Source organism: Marmota flaviventris, chromosome 6, assembly GCF_047511675.1.
Source record: "Marmota flaviventris isolate mMarFla1 chromosome 6, mMarFla1.hap1, whole genome shotgun sequence".
Lineage (NCBI taxonomy): Eukaryota > Metazoa > Chordata > Mammalia > Rodentia > Sciuridae > Marmota > Marmota flaviventris.
In genome coordinates this window covers 128,951,254-128,962,057 of record NC_092503.1, presented here as the reverse complement: position 1 = coordinate 128,962,057, position 10,804 = coordinate 128,951,254, and the positions used below count along the sequence as shown (strand labels likewise).

Here is a 10,804-nt window from a genome sequence, read left to right as displayed (position 1 = left end):
TCTTGTTTTCTCTAGAGAATGTTATTTTTTATTACTTTTTTAAAATTTTCTTCCAGAAATAGTTTAGTAAAAATTGACCATTTCTGAGAAACCCCTATTGCATGCCCATCAATAAAAGAGGACCATAACACAATATAAAATTTGCTAAAGGGCTTATAATTTCTTTGAAAAATTGCAGACTCTCAAACACATCAGCAAAGTCCAATATTAAGTTCACATTCCTTTTTATGGGCTATGAATAAGAATCTGATTAGATACCAATAAAACAATACAAATGCTGAACTATTTAGGTCAAAAGACCTGTACAGAAGCATCTGTCCCCAAAGGCATTCCAGTTTGAGACTCAATTTTAGAATAAGGCATAACAAATGTTAACAAAAATATACAAGGTGATGAAAAGGGGACTCTACAATTGCCAGCATACTCTGAATCTGATAAAACAAATGTAGAAATTTTATTATTTTTCTTTAATCAACTGCTAAGATTGAAATCAAAGATAAGTAGAAGTCACAACAAGTTTTGATCTAGTTGTTATTTGAATTTTCAGAATTTTTTTGTTTTCTGTTTTGTACAAATGAAACATGAAAAAAATGTACTTCAAAATGGTCTTATCAATTCAAGAAAAGCCTATCAACCACAAGAGAATACCATTTTAAAAATACTGGCAATATCATAACCATAGAATGACACTGTATCTATAGTCCAAAATGGAGCTGTTGCCCATGAGCTAATAATTATCTAAATAAAACCCATATGTCAAGAAGCTTAAGACCAGAATTGATATTAAGCTAGATCAGACTGTGTAAGCAAGTTGAGCCAGACAAATGTTGGAGAGTTCAACAGAGGAATACCAGAGGTGAAGCAGTGCCACTGAATATTGAAGTGAAAGATGTGTACTGTTGTATCTGTGTGGATTGGCAGCAGAAGTCAAAAAAGAGTTGAAGAAAACAGGAAAATATGAAGCACATCAGGGTCAAAGAAAGGAAAAGATAACAAGTTGACATCAAACCCATTTTGAAATACCCTAAGTAGTAAATCCAGGAGTAAGCAGAAATACTTGGAAAAGTGAACTGATTCATTATTGTTGAAATGTAGTTTTGGTAGATTAAACGGTAAAGAGAAAATGGATTTCACTGCAATTGTGTTGTAGACAGAACTTTTCTTTCAGCAGGAATTTTTTTTTTTTTTTTTAGGTTCTCTAAATTTATTTTAAAAATCATAAAACTTTTCTTACAAAAGAGCATTACATTCTGCACACTGCTCTGACAGATGCCAGGGACATGTGGACTATTACTTTCTTCCCTGTCCCCCCCCCCCAAAAAAAAAAAAAGGTTTACAGTGCCCACAAAGCAAGGTGCTCACAATAATTACATAGAGGGGTTGTTTTGTTTTGTTTTGTTTTTAACCACCAACAATGAACAAAAAAATAAAATTCACTCACTCTGCTTCTGTTTCAAAATTTCAATGTTAGTTTTTGCTCGCCCTTCCCTCCCAACCCTGTTTGTAAGGAACTAAAACTACATCTGGTAGGTGAACAGCAAAGATTTCACTATACCTCAAATGCAGAACACCTATGAAGCAGAGGAATGTTGGCTTTTTAAACAGAAACAGATTTAAAAAAAAAAAAAAAAAAAAACATGCAGGGCTCCTTCAGTTCTTCGTTAGTCTTAGAAAAACTTTCCAGAGTACTGCTTCACACTGTTCTGCAGCAAATACGGTACATTCTGTATCTGGTCCTGTGTTCCTGTAAAGGTAATGATCTGATCTTCAGATCCTTCTAAAGGCTCTTCAATTCTGATTGAGGCTCTGGATTCATGACAGATTTGCTTAATCTGCTGACCATCTTTGCCAATAATAGATCCAGCCAAATCTTTGGGAATACTTACTTGTGTTGCAATAATAGGTCTACCAAGATCACCATATGAGCCACGACCCCCTGCATAGGAATAATCATATCCAGAGCCACCCTGTGGTTCATAAGCCATCTGCCATTCTGATGGGCTCCATGTATCTATTGCAGACTCCCAAGTTTCATCAGCACTGAAACCAACCATGCCATAGTGGTCTCTAGGTTTTTCTCTTTTGTCATAGGCCATTAGATCTCCTCTAGATGGTGGCGGTAAAGGAAGAGAAAGATTTCAAGCTCTGCTCCCACCTTGGCCACCTCGACCAGAAGGAGGAGTCGTGGTCCTCGATGAGGGCTCATATCAACATAATCTCTTCTAGAGGGAGGCATGGGATACCCACCCCTACCAGGTGGAATTCTGTCGAAACCACCTCTTCCCCACATGGGAAATCCCACTAGATGTCTGCGGCGGTCATCAAATATCATAAAACTACCATAATCATATGTTTCATCATAAAAACTAGGATCATAAGGGTGTGCATGCCCTTTGATGGGAGACTCAGATATAATATCAAGGATAATCTTTATGTACTCTACCACCCTATCAGGCTTTCCCCCAATAAGAACAACTCTGTCAGTGGAATGAGGGCAGCATTCTTGGAAAAGCTTGATTGTTGTCTGAGTGTTCTCTCAAAGTCTTTGATTTTAGCATTTTTGACCCCAATAATTCCTCCTGCCAGACTCTAATGAATCAACAGTCTCAACTCGAAGTCAAAATCACTTCCTTTATAGTGCTGATAATTTAAGCATTCCATATCATCAGATTCAAGCAGGAGCTGGCTGGTTGCAGTGGTTGATGGCAACTGCAGGCCCTCTTCCAAGGTAGCGATGGTTTTCTTCAGAATGTCTCCAATTGTACCAATATCAGCAATGATTCTCAATATGGTCTCTCCGGAGACCCTTAGTATTCTTGTCTCCTTTCCCAATCACTGCCCCAGCATTCTTGCTCTGAAGCAGAATTTGTAATTCAACCATCTCATCACTGTTTGTAGATCTTTTAAATGTTTGCTCCTCTTCCATATTTTCTGCAGGACACTTACCAAATTCACCGTTGGTTTTAGTGTTGGGGAAGGTTTCCTCCGGCTGTTCAGTATCCATTTTCTTGTATTAAATGGACACACCAATCAGTTATTATATATCCTTGCAGAGCAAAACTGTAGTGTTCTGGGGCAGGACCAATAACTGACACACTACTGCTGCAGTAGACACATGAATCTGCTGTCCCCTCACAGCCCTGCCATCTCAGACAGTCACAGCTAGACAGAGAACAAGCGCAGGGCCCCTCCCCAGCCTTCTCTCAACAGGAATTTCTGTTGTGTGCATAGTTTGTGATGGAAGTGTAAACTCTGTGTCACAGAGTCACAGATTGACCTATTCCACACAAGCTGCTTAAAGTGTAAGTTCAGTATTTCCTGTAATTTGTTTCTTCATGATATATTCTTCAACATTTCTGGTATCTATAAGCATCTACCCACAAAAAAGTCACCTTGCAGAAGTTCAACACCTTTGTAATTATGAGACTGTTGCCTTAGAAAAGGACTTTCCAAAGTTTCTTGCAGAAGAATGATCACTTTGTGTACTCTGCCCATTAAGCTCAACACCTGTGATACTTCTCTCCATACCACTTTTATGGTGCGTATCCAATACTACCTTACATGGTTATTTTTATTCAGTACATGTCTATTACTAGAAAATAAACATCCAGAAAATCTCTCTGCAACCAAAACAGGACCTAAAGTTATTTGCTATTACTATTCAGGATACTTGTTCACTTCAACTTCATGGGAAACTTAGAAATCCAAATAAATAGCTTTATCTTTAAAATGTACTTTAGAAAGGGACAGATTTGAGTTGAGTATGGTATTAACCTTGATGGGAAACTTGGGGTGAGAGATGGTGAAGACAAATGGTGATTTTAAACTATTAGGGGTTAGGGTATAGCTCAGTGATAGTGTAATGCCAGATTCGTGGGACCCCAATAGACCTCTAGAAGCCGAATCCGATGCAATCACACAAGAGTCTTTATTGCACCTCCAGCCTGGGCTCACAACCGTTTCTGATGCAGAGGTCCCAGGGAGTGAGTCCTGGCCCTTTGTTCAGTGAGATTTTATAGGTTTTGGGGGATACTCTATGCGTCACAACATCACACAGCAAATCATTTCACATCGCGGGAAAGTCAAACAACAACTCTTAACATTGATTAGCACATTCACTGGAGGGAACAAGTTGGGTAGGGGGATTCCTTTGAAATGATTGTTTAGGCCACAAGGGATGTATGTGCTAAACTATATGGTTTCCCAACATGTTATCAACCACTATAAACCTGTGGGGGGGGTCATCTGGCATCCCAGGTATTTTCCCTGTTTCATGCTGATTGGTGGCTGCTAGGGGGTTCCTATGGGTCCTCACCTAGCCTAACTGAGTCAGGGATACCTGGTGCCGAAGATCTCTCTTATTTGTAGACAAACAACTCAGCAGGGTGGGTATGTGCTTAGGAGTGCTCTGTGGGTTTTTCCAAGGACAAGGGTCACGCCCCCTTCCTTGGACAGGCTTTGCTCTGAGGTAGAGGCTGGTTTCTCAAAAATGGAGTCACAGCAGTTTCTCAATAGAATATTTACATATGTGAAGCCCTGGATCCAATCTCCAGCACCAGGGAAAAGATAAGTTACATTAAGTAATCTGGCTAGCACCAAGGAACTATTCCAACTGAGTCACCATAGTTACTGTAAGGCAGGACTATGATCAGGTTTCCTATATCTCTCACATTGAAAGATCTAATTCAGGATTCTCAGCATGGAGGGATCTGATTAGGAATTCTCTGATTATCAATAATTGGGTACAAAATTAGGATCAAACTGGTTTGCCTTTTTTGCATATACATTCTGAAATAAGGCCCATACTCAAGAGTAAATATTTTCTTTATTATTTTAAATAAAAATTTTGTGTAAAGTTCTTTACTGTAGTTTCACTCCCCTGTCATTAAGGGAAAATCCCATGTGAATATGTAACTTCTTCACCACAGTGGGTTTTTAAGGTTGAAAGTCAGAGTTCAGAAGAAGAAAGTGCCAAATACAACTATATAAAGTTTTTTCTCCAGGATATATTTACTAGAGTTATGAGGCTAACTAAATCTATAGCTATCTTGCATGTACAACTACAATTTATCTTCAAGGTAGGGCTTATCTAAGTGTCAATGTAACCTCCAGGACTGTTTTAGTTATAGTTTTAGTAACAGGTATATGACTAATGCAAGTAATAAAAATGGGCTCTGAACAAAGACATAATTGGTTTTCACTGTACTAGCTGCACTCCTGGAATAATAATTAAGCTCTTCACTTCTTCTTTCATTGATTCATCTATTGTTTTAATTTATGGCCCAGCATGGTGTTGCATGCCTGTAATCCTAGCCTCTCTGGAGGCTAAGGCAGGAAGATCACATAGTATTTTTTTTAATTGACATTCTTTCTTTATTTAGGTATTGGGGCTTGAGCCCAATGCACTTTACCACTGAGCTACATCCTAACCCTTTTATGTATTAATTTTGAGATAGGATCTTGCTAGGTTCCTGAGATTCTCACTAAATTGCTGAGGCTGGCCTTGAACTTGTGATCCTCTTACCTCCGCCTCCCAATCACTGAGATTACAGATGTGCATCACACCTGGCTCCTTGATTTTGTGTGGGTGAGGCGGGGGTGAAGGGACAGTTGTACTTAGGAAGCATTGATCTGACCAAAACTGTTGCTAATCTCCACAGTGATAAGGCCTCTCGCCTATGTGGACTCTGGTTTTGCTGCTCTTAGCACTCCTAAGGCCCTCATCCTTGTGTTCTCGCCAGTGCTGGACAAGTTTGTAGCCCTGACAACTGGCCTACCGCAGTCCTCAAAAGAGTGTTGAATGCTCTTCATAAGCAGAAGTGTTGCAGCAAGAGGTCGCCACTGAGAAGGGTACCGCCCGTGCGCAGAAGCCCAGCCCAGCATTTTTAACCATACAGGTAGGTGCTGGAGCCCGAATGGTGGAAGCCTAGCCACCTGCCACAAGAAGTTTTGTTGGCCCTGTAGGGTGCAGCTTGCAGTAGAAAGGGTTGGTGTCACTGAGCTCGCGCAGGCGCTGAATTTGGTTGGAGGCTGCGCCAGTGGATACCAATCCTCTAGCACACCAATGTGGCTCCCCGCTCCCCCTTGCCACCCACCAGGTGTATGCTCAGTAGATTTGGAGGTCCCAGGATTGGATAAGGTCTTTCCTACACACCACACACGTGGACCTCGTTTTTTCCCTTGTGAATTAGCCCATTGACGGCTTCTGTGGCATTTGGAACTCTGAAAAACTTTTGAGGAACGCATGGGATTAAGGGAGTTTCACTTCTTCAGGTGTTTCCTACTCTAAGGCCAGCTGCTTTTTCTTTTATTAGTCTCCATATTTTCAACTTTGGATTTTTTATCTGTAATACAAAAGAAATTTGTCAACCCTTCCCCATATTGGATAAGGACAGGATTAATCAGATGAAATAATAGTAAGCTTGAGTGTTGACAAAGACTGCCAGGGCCCCTCTCTGCTTTCAACTGCTTTAGACTGAAGCTCCAGAGGAGAAACAAACAGAAAAGTGATCCGGGCTTGGTAAGTGATAGACCCAACCTGATCTTTTCTTAAAATTGGAACCATCTCACCACACAGCCATGAAAAGATAATTTTGGCTTTACTATAAATTACTGCAAATTCTGAACCTGCTTGGAATGCCTGCCCATGCCTTGAACTCATCCATGCCTGGCTCTCTGACCAGATAGCAGCCCTCTCTGAAACTTTAGTGACGCCTCACAAATCTTGGCCTTCCCTGGCCAGATAATGACACTCTCTGAGGCTCTAATGACCTTCATAAATTCTGATGTCAGGGCCAGCAAAAATGTAAACTACCATTAGTGTTATGCTCCTCAGAGTTCTGTTGTCTGTAAAACCCCCCTTTTGTAACTTTCTAGGCTATAAATCTGGGCTGCAGGAAAGCTGCGGGTGCTGTCTTGTTCCCGCGGTTTTGGGTGGGAGAGGCAGCCTGGCCGGTCGAAATAATAAGCTTGCTTTAATTTGATTTTAATTGGAGTCAGTGGTCTTTTCTTGCATCTAACAGTAAGGAGGTTTGGTAAATGTTCAGGCAGGAAGAATGATCTCCAAAGGACTGGAGATCAGCTATTCTGAAGAGAAGAGGATACCAACATGGCCTTAGGATTTGGAAGCCATAGAAAAGGGACTTACTGGATAAAATATGGCATTGTGGATGTCAGCAGTGGTATGATGTGCCAGAAGAGGTACCAAGCAATCTAGACCCATAGTTGTGGCAGGTATCAAAGAATGAAGAACATAAAGAGCCTGTTGGGCAAAATGAAGGAAGATTGCTAGGAAGTAAAGAATGGGGTATGTCATATGTGTCAGGTTGATGGCAGTGACTTAGGAACAAAGCACCAGCCAGCCCGCACTGTGCAAAAGAAACACCAATCGGGCACTAACGGGACCACCTGTCAGTCAGGGGTCTCCTGGCCAATCCTGGATCCTAGCCAGCTACCCCTGACCAACCCTAGAAGGACAAAGGACTCTAAAAATCCCTTTTCCTGTCCCAAGCCCTCCCTTTCTGCCCTAAGCCCCATAAAATTCCAGTCCAGTTGAGCCCCCACAGGGTTTCTTCTCAGACCCTATTATCTACTCCGTGGGTCTCATAGAGTTCTTCCCCAAGCGAAATCTCATTAAAGCTTCATTCAGCAGCCTTTTAAAATCTGCCTCCTTTTGGTTGTCGACATTGCCTGACCTTACAATATGGCTGGAGAACATCAAGAGAACTTCAACAAAAGCAGCCAGGGTGAAGAGGAAGCCTTGTAATGCCAGATTCGTGGGACCCCAATTATCTTACCTGATAAGCAAGATAACACAAGAGTCTGTATTGCAAGCTCAAGCCTGGACTTACAACCGTTTCTAACACAGCGGTCCCAGGGAGTGAGTCCTGGTCCTTTATTCAGTGAGATTTTATAGGTTTTGGGGGATATTCTATGTGTCACAACATCACACAGCAAATCATTCCATACTAAGGTAAAATCAAACAACAACTCCTAACATTGATTAGCACATTCATTGTCAGGAACCAGTTGGGTAGGGGTGATTGGTTAGTACAAGAGGGGGATTCCTTTTAATTGATTGGTTTAGGCCATGAGGGGTGTATGTGCTAAACTACATGGTTTCCCAACATATTATTAACCACCATAAACTAGTGGGGGGTCATCTGGCATTTTCCCTGTCTCATGCTGATTGGTGGTTGCTAGGGAGTTGTTATAGGTCCTCACCTAGCCTAACTGAGTCAGGGACACATGGTGCCACAGATTTTTTTCTGTTATTTGCAGACAAACAACTCAGCAGGGTGGGTGTGTGCCTAGAAAGGCTCTGTGGGTTTTTCCAAAGACAAGGGTCTCTCCCCCTTTCTTAGGACAGGCCTTGAGGTAGAAGCTGCTGTTATTAATTTATTTTCAAAAATGGAGTCACATAAGTTTCTCAGCCTCATAAGGGCAGACTACACAGAAGCTAGTAGACCTACAAACTCAAGATGTTTCAAAAGAATTTACTAAGTTACCTGATAAGCAAGCTGTAGAGATCTACAGGGATTGTAGACATTCCTGAGACAATGAGACAATGGAAAACTTTGTTTCTTCTGTCAAAGATAAAGCACTGGCCTGAAAGGTTCATAGATGTGGCCTACTTATATACACTGTATGTTCTTCTAGTCAAATGATTAGTGGTAACTAGAGACAGGCAGCAATGAGTTTGTAATAAGAAAGGGCAAAAATATTCTACTGAAGCAGAACTCTGGATCTTGACTTTGTCTTAGCCTGTGGAACAAAGAAAATTGACTTTAAAAAAAAAATCCCTAAGCACTAACATGTATGTATAACATCATAAAATCTAAGTTTTAAAATTTATGAATTATTATTCCCAGCTGCCCTGTTAACTACCTACTGGATAGCCATGCTTTTCTTTTTTCTTTTCTTTTTTTTTTTTTAAGAACTGGGAATTAAACACAATGGCCTTCTATCACTGAGCTACATTCCCAGTCCTTTTTATTTTATTTTGAGATAGTATCTCACTAAGTTTCCCAGGCTGGCCTCAAACTTGTGATCCTCCTACTTCAGATTCCTGAGTTGCTGGGATTACAGGTGTGTATCACCACTCCCAGCTATCAAATATGCATGCTTAAATGAGGCATATTAAATAATTCCCTTCAACACAGATGCCAGAACAATTAGTCACTGAACTAAAATCAGAAAACCAAAAATGGCCTCAAGTCAATAAATGCTATGGCATCTGTGGCAGGGACAAAAAGGAATTTTAAAAATATGGAGATGGCTTGCTGATGATTCCTTTTTGCCACATCCTGGGCTTAATTAAAGAAGCCCCAGGTTGAGAAGAGGAGCCACCTGGTTGAAAAGGAAATAAAATATTATACAATAGTTTCACCTGGGGCAAAATGGAGGCATCAAGTAAAGGTTGGTAGAATGGAGGCTTTTATGATAATTTGGGCTTTGAGGTGCAGATCCACAAGTTTGCATCTAAAACAAGTTTGCTGAGAAGGTAAGGATATGCATAGGAGATCTGGGATTTGTCAAGTGCAAGAGGGCTAAGAATGAGACATTAAACAACTTGCTTTCTCCTTTCTGCTTTGGGTCAGAGGCCTAGGAATAAATGAATGTATGGCTAGGGAGTTGGGCACATAAGTCAGTGGTAGAGTTTAGCACATGTGAAGACTTGGGTTTAATCCCTAACACATGCACACATACGAAAGATCATAGCTAGGAAAATGCTCAGAGAGGGTAAAGTGCTAGATATGTAATGCAGAAGTAGATTTGGGAAAAGATTAGAGAAGAAAATTCAGAAGCTGAAGTAAGCAAGATGAGGTGGTAAAAGAGCCAAGTACTCATTACAAGGTGATAAAGATGTGGATTTCCAGCCTAAGATGTTGCAAGAGGCAGTGTTACAAGTAGAATTGGTTAAAATGTAGATATAGTCTTATGATGATCTTAGTTTCTGGCAAGGTGCTATGGTGGTAGTTGCCACAGTTGTACCGAATCCAGGAGTGTTGTTTTAGTCAGATTTTTCATCACTGTAATCAAAATACCTGGCAAGAACATCTTAAAGTGGAGAAAAAGTTCATTTTGAGGCTCACTGTTCAGAGGTTCAGTCCATACATGGACTGCTTGATAGTTTTAGGCCTGAGGTGATGTGCAAAAGGTCATTGGCAAAGGAAAGCAGTTCAGAATATGGCAACCAGGAAACAGAGAGAGCTTTGTTACCGCTGTTGACCTGTGACGGGTCCTTGCTTCCCCAATGTTGAAGAATAACACCAGAGAAGCACACCGAGGACTTCTCCCGGAGGAAGAAGGGGACCCAAGAGATGGAATCTGTGGAAGTGCGGTTGTTTCCCCTTTTTATAGTTCTTTCAGTGATGGAATGTAGGTGGGAAGGCCCGAGGGGTGGGACACAGGTGGGCCAAAGAAGTAATCTGGGCAGGAAGGACTTCTGAGTCAGCGTCTTCAAGTTTGCTTTCTTTGGGATGGGCTCTGGGCCTTGGGCTTTTCCCAGACTTCATTAACATTCCATGAGTTGTCCTGCTGTTAGACCACGATGCAAGAAAAGACCACTGACTCCAATTAAAATCAAATTAAAGAAAGCTTATTATTTCGACCGGCCGGGCTGCCTTGCCCATCAAAATCGTGGGAGCCAAGGACAGCGGCGAGGCTTCTTTTAGGCCCAGTTTTATAGCCCCCCCCCAAAAAAATTATACAAAGGGGGGGTTACAGATAACAACACTCTGAGGAGCCTAACACAAGTTTACATTTTTGCTGGCCCCGGCATCAGAATTTATGGAGATCTTAG

At 41.2% G+C, this 10,804-nt stretch overlaps 1 pseudogene; it reads right to left on the bottom strand.

The window, feature by feature from the left end:
* Nucleotides 1-1,652: 1,652 nt before the first annotated feature.
* On the bottom strand, nucleotides 1,653-3,038 carry LOC114080537 (heterogeneous nuclear ribonucleoprotein K pseudogene; annotated as a pseudogene).
* Nucleotides 3,039-10,804: the final 7,766 nt, after the last annotated feature.